Raw genomic sequence first — 6,811 nt, 5'->3', positions numbered from 1 at the left:
TTAGAACATTTTCCTCAAGAGGTCTTTGTTTTGAGACTCCCATTCCTCACCTTTGTCCCCACCCCGTTCAATCCCTTAAAAAAAAAAAAAAAGAGGGAATCTCTCATTTTCAATCTACATGTGAATTTGCATGTTAAAGTTACATCTATGGTATACTTATGACAAAAAGCCCTTACCATACCATTTTTTAAATTACAAAAAACCCTAACGAAGAGATACTCCCACGCCCCTTTCAAAGAGACACTCCCACATGGATATAAAAGATGCATCCCCACATAAAAAAACTAACCCCCCATTTAAAAAACTATACATCTCTCTCTCTCTCTCACAAACACACACACACACACATACACACACACATGCCTCCAGCTAGGGAGACCACCTAATGACACACATTCACTTGTCCATATTTCTCTACCCTCGCCAACTACTCTGATACAAAAATCAGGCCAGATTCTAAAAAGATATTGCAGTACCTGAAAAACAGGTATGCCTATTTCAATTTATTCTTATACTTATGAGACTTCCATTACCTATAAGACTGAACCACTCATTTTCCTACCATTGTGCTTTAGAAGACATGATAGCTTCCCTGTAATACCCTACTTCTTAAACCTGGTGTGATTACACGGTTGACCCGGTTTAACCATGCAAGACCCGAACCGGAGAGGGTTAAAGTGGGTTCCTTGTGGACCATGATGGCAAGGGTGACTTTGAACACCGGTTGGCCAGACAAGTCCGAGTCAGTACCAGAGGAGACGGGTGTCCCAAGCTGTGTACATGCACATATCATAAAGCCATGTACGGATAAAGCAGGTACATAGCCGTATCTTAAAGCGCATACGTATATTATATCTTATGTCGAGAGTGAGATTCGTGCCGAGAGTCGAATTCCATCAAAATCCCACTTGGTGACCAATTTTCGACCCTCAGGTGGGCAGCCACAGGTGGGCGCATCCGCCCACCTGAGTGACCCACCCATGAGGTTACAAGATGTTTTAAAAAGTATAAATAGCTATCATTATGTTTTTCCTTTTCCTCATTTATGACACTCGGGCGTTTGGTGAGAAGAGTAAAGAGGAGAGAGAAAAGAAGGGAAAGAAGAGGAAAAGGGAAGAAAGAGGAAGAATAAATGGATTTAAGCGGCGCCCAGGTTTGATCTTCCCATTCCGATGTCAGAAAAGTGATCTCCAACATGAGATCTACGTTTAGAGGTGAGCAAAGGCTATATTCCCTAAACTTTCACCATACCCAAGTAAAACCGTTGATTTGGGTAGTGTTTCTTGAGGTCTCGTAAATCCCCCTTGAGATGATGAATCTAAGGTTTAATAGATGGTTTATGTGTTGATTTTGAAGGATTTGAAGAAGTGTTTCCACGGTTGGAGGAGCATTGGTGATTTGAAGTGATTTTGGGGTCTTTGAACGAGTTCTTGAGCAAAGAAGGTAAGATGGCTTCCATTCCTTAAATCTAACCCAGATCTAGGTTAGAACCATCTTATGAGACTTTGAATGTGTGGAGAATGGGTTTGGAAAAGCCCCATTTAATTCTCCATAGGTTGGGGAAGGTTTTAGGGAAAAATGGTATTTTCCTGCCAAGGCTGGTGGGCCAAATGGCCCGCCTGAGAGGGCAGGCCCTCGGGGCCAATCGGCGGGCCCTATTGGCAGGCCGACCGGCAGGCCCTATTGGCAGGCCGACCGGCGGGCCAACCTACCCGTCGGTCATAACCGGTGGGTCAGGACCGGTGGGTCAGGACCGGTGGGTCAGGACCGGTGGGTCGACCTACCCGTCGATCATGACTGGTGGGTCATGACAGGTGGGCTGTCTGACCCACCCGAGAGGCTCTCAATGTGATTTTTCGTCCGAATGGACCCAAAACGGACGTGCGACCTTCTTTTAGGATTCTAAACATGATTTTGCCACCAAATCTTGTTAGTTTTGATCCTAAAGTGGTGAAATGCTAACCCCATTCACTCATGATAGGTTTACCAAATCTTACGCTTCTAGTACCGGATCTCACCCGCACCAGGCGTGAGTCTTTGTACACTACTGGTAAGTGGGGAGAGGCCGTTTGACCTTGTTTCAAGGCTTGTTTGGCATTCATTTAATTGTATCTAGACTAGCCATGTCATCATGCAAATGCTATGTAGCTTAGTCATCCTCATATTTTTATGCCATGCATGTTGTGTTTATTTTCTCAATGTCAAATGGTGATGTGCTTATGTGATGAATGTTGACAACATTGTGCATAATGCATTAATAGACTAGATGCCGTAGTCGGCTTGGAAACGAGTGTAATGGTGGCCCATGGTGGGACGCGGAGGCACTATGCAATCGTACTATGTCATATAGGAGCATATAGTATAGGATTATCATCTTTCCGTGCTACGACCCTTCCCAACATGGCTTGAGGTGTTGGGTTATCATTTTGGGGGAAGCAGTGGTCGCAGTTGTCGGGTCACTGTGGCGGTTAGACATACGCCCGGATGGTCATTAGGACAGTCGGTAACCCCGGTGGTATATTCAAGAGGGCCAATCGTACTGCTTTTAAATTACTGGAGTTAGTACCTTTATTTTCTATCATTTACTTTTATATTGAGAGTCAGTGGTCGGCATGTTTTACTTTTCCGAGTACTCACGGTGGGCCTTCTCCGACAGCCCTATGGGCGTATCGCGGGATGGAGTTCGCGGCTCGTACCCGGAGTATACGCGCACTGTGGTTGTAGTAGCACTAAACCAAGGACTTAGTAATGTTGTTTAGGTGGAAGTGATTAAAAATGAATTGCATAGCATATAGTGCATATGGTTGTGTTTTGTTTTGTGGACTGCTGTGTGGTCCTTCTTTTCACTTACTGAGCTAGTGAGCTCATCCCACGTGTGCACCTCTTTTAGATGATTTTACAGGTCATCAACCTGAAGAGCACGGTTCGGGCCCCATAGTTGAATTCCCTGAAGAGGATTGGTAGGTCCCCGAGGAATTAGAGCACGGCATGGATTGCCTGTGCATGGGCTGTGCTGCGGGACCGTAGTTTTGATACCGAGCTGAGCTTACTCTTTAAAATTTTGGCGATCCCTTTTGTGTACTTGATATGTAAATTGTATTCTTTTTATGTAAATATCATACCTGCGGGCCCACATGTACTTAACTATGTATTACAATTTGGGTATCAAGTATATTGGGAGAAATTACAGGTAAATTAAGTCTTCCGCTGAACTCTTGAATGATTTTCTTAGTTGTGTGTATGCTGTGGTTGGATACTGTATTAGATGATCCTGGCAGGTTTGGGTTAATCGGAGTTAACCCTGTCACCAGTCCGGTTTTGTGTGAACAGGGTCTGACAACGATGGTATCAGAGCATGATGCTCTATTCACTCATAGCATACCATTTAGACCCCATAGAATCTATAATAGGAAATGGGATTGGGTTAATGTAAAAAACGTTAAAGAGTTAAAAGCCAAAGAAAGAAAGGAATAATAATGGTTGTAGTTAGTTATTGCATTCATGGCATGCATGAGAGAAAATGAAAGATTAATTAATTGATGTCATAACCCATCGAGTATGAGTTTAACAAAATTTCGACGATATAACGACGCAAAACGAGGTTTCCAAAAATTTTCACACAAACACCTGATAAACAACATATATATATATATATATATATCAATGATCATAATTAACTAAATTCACCACAAACCACCATCAAAACACATCACCCCACAAATAAGTCCAGTTACAGAGAAAGTACAAAGAATGAGAAAAGAAAGAAAAATACAATAAGATCAACAATATGAAACAGGTGAGAAGCTGGTGTGGACGAGCTAAGTCCTCTTCACTGATCATCGTCATCGTCCAATACTACTACTCCGTTCACATGAGGTTTAGAGTTAACGTTGAGCCGACGGTCGTAGTAGTCAAACCTCGAGTTCACCAGCTTTACATCCCTCCGAAATCGGGCAAAATCTACTGAAATGGTATTGGCCGTTGTATCCAAGTCCTAGCCCAATCTGAGAAAGGAATTCTCTAAAGTAGCCTGCCTCTCCAGGATGTTTTCCTCCCTAGAAGCACTCTCATCTAGTCTCCTTAGCAGCTGATCTTGCCCTTCCTTCAAGGCCCTCATGGTAGTCATCATGCCCTCAAAATCAAAGGTACCACTCTCAGGTAGTGGGGCTCTGTGCTGTGGGCCTGCAGCTCTCATGAAGTCAGGATCAGTACCCCTTGAGTCAAAAGGCTCCTCCTCACCCTGAGGAACATAGTCCTCATCCTCCTCACTAGACTCCTCCTTTATGGGAACATCCTCCCTAGGGGCAGCCCTCCTATCTCTACCTCTTTGAGCTCCTGCTCTCTGAGGTACATCCATAAGAGTGTGGAGACCCATCCTCAATAGATTCCCCCTGTCAAACTTATCTGCTGGCATCTTCCCCTCCTCACCACTCAGGTCCACCCCAAAGAACTCAAAGATCCTGGTGAGGATCCTGCCATATGGAAATCCTCCATCCTCGGGGTGAGAAGTATGGTGCTCCATGGTCTTGAGGATGATGTAAGGCAAGCACAAGTGCTCGTCACCCCCCTCTAAAGCCTTATAAATGCAGAAGGCTAAGAAGGCCGCCATGAAGCCCACCTGGTTCCGGTGACCTCTTCTGGGGAGTAAGTTGAACTGGACCAAACGGGCAAACACACGAACCTTTGGGTAAAATGATGTCTCAGAATCTGGATGCTCATTGCTGCCACAGATGGTCTCATAGATGTGGTCCGGTGTCTCCGAACTCAAGAATGGGCCCACGGGCTTACTCCTGGGAGGACTGTAGAAACGGTGCCCAGCTGAAGAAATACCCAAAATACTAGCCAGGGTGTCCACGGTCAGCTGAATGTCCACCCCCTTCACTATACTAGTTATCGCATACTCTCCATACTGGTAGGAAACCTCCAGGTTATAGTAGAATCTACGAACCAGCTGCTCGTAGCACGGACGGTCTATGTGGAGGATAGACTGCCAACCCAGTGCGGTGAACCTCTCCTGAAGTTGAACCTTGTGGAAGTCGTCAACTACCACAGTCTTTTCCATCATCACAGACCTCTTTAGGAAGGCCTGCCAGTTGGTTGCTGCCTCTGAACAACGGATGAGTTCCTCATCATAGTCGGAAGGACCAATAGGGGCAGGTCCAGGCCACCCTGTACGAGGGGTTGGGGAACTAGTCCCCGCACTCTTCCGTTTCGAAGCGGTGGTCTTACGCCAAGCGAAAGAGGATGCGGAGAAGACATCCTGGCAAGAAAAGAGGAGAAAGAATGATAAGTAAGGAAGAGGAATAACAAAGGAAATAATAGATGGGTGAGCAGTAGGAGGAAGCCCCAAAACCCAATTCTCGCAAAAAAAAAATAGAAATGTGACAAAATGTGACAAGCGAGGAATGATAGAAAGTCTATAGATGAAATGCATGGTAAGTGACAAAACAGAAATCATGGTAAAATAGAAATGTAACAAAGCCATATAAAGCATGGCAAGTGAGGAATGATGGAAAAACCCCAAATCTCAATGTGCAAGTTCAATCTAAGAAAATGAAAAGTCTCACAATAGAGTAAAGCTTGAAGCTTACATGTCTATGAATGAAATGCCATCATTATACAATCTAAAGTATGCAAAGAAATCTTCTATTATGACATTGAGGTGAAAGGAATGAAATAGATTTAAATTGTCCATAAGTATGAAATGATGGGAAGAGAATCATAGAAACTCAGAAATTTTTTCAAGAAACCCAACACAAAAGAGATGGGTTTTCATGGAAAAGAGATGGATTTTCATGGGAAGAGATGGGATTTCAAGCATACATGGCTTTCCATGATCTCTACAACATTTCAAGTACAAATCAACCATAAGGAATTGCATTTGAGTCGTTAGTTGGGGAGAAAAGGGTGGAGAAAGGAAAAAGCCCCAAATGAGAGACAATTTAGGGCACGGTTGGGTTTTCTCTCATAGATGGAGAAGTAAAGCCTAAAACTAGAAATAAATCATGGAGAAAACACCACATTCACATGAAATCACTGTTTTATGGAAAGAAACACGAAAAAAAATCAAGATTGAGGACTACACATGGTTTCTACCTCCAAAGTACACGATCTAAGAAGAAAAATGGGGAAGAGACTTACTTGAGAGTAGATGAGTTGAATCTTCCCAAAACCCGCCAGATCATTGAGTGATATCGCGAGTGGAAGCGTCAAGGAGCTCTCAAAAATCGCCTGAGAGAGAGAGGGAGGAAGAAATGGGAGAAAAAGAGGAATAGGGGCTTAAAAGCCCTGTTTGTATTTCTGCTCGGGTCGGACTGGCGGGCCGACCGGCGGGGTAACCTGCCGGCCGGTGGTAGCCCGTCGGTTGGGAGAAAAAAAAATGGAGGTGTGTGTGGCTAGCACCAGATAGACGAGTGGGACCATCGTCCTACTTGTTGAAGCACTAGCCCCGTATTTTTGGGATTAAGCTATGGCTAGTTGCAACACATCATACACTATAATATCCCATGCGCTGGCATATGATTATGTGCCGATATAAATTATGAGGTGCTTAACCAATGTTGAGTATGGTATGTTCTAGGTGCAAGGACACGATGGTACGTACTAGATCCAGTAGCAATGCAAGAGGTACCTCGCGTGGTCCTTGCCCGGTCGGTCGACCATAAAATCCTAGAAGGTCCCGCTCTGTGGGGCAAACCCCACTTCCACAACCTCCAGAGACCTTTGGTCAGGGTGTGGCACAAGGGGACCCACCTGTGACTACACTTCCGGACCCTCCACCGGTCATTACTCCGGGGGATGTTGCTACCAT

The sequence above is a fragment of the Macadamia integrifolia genome, chromosome 12 (genome assembly GCF_013358625.1).
Source record: "Macadamia integrifolia cultivar HAES 741 chromosome 12, SCU_Mint_v3, whole genome shotgun sequence".
Taxonomy (NCBI): Eukaryota; Viridiplantae; Streptophyta; class Magnoliopsida; order Proteales; family Proteaceae; genus Macadamia; species Macadamia integrifolia.
This window is presented reverse-complemented; position numbering follows the sequence as displayed.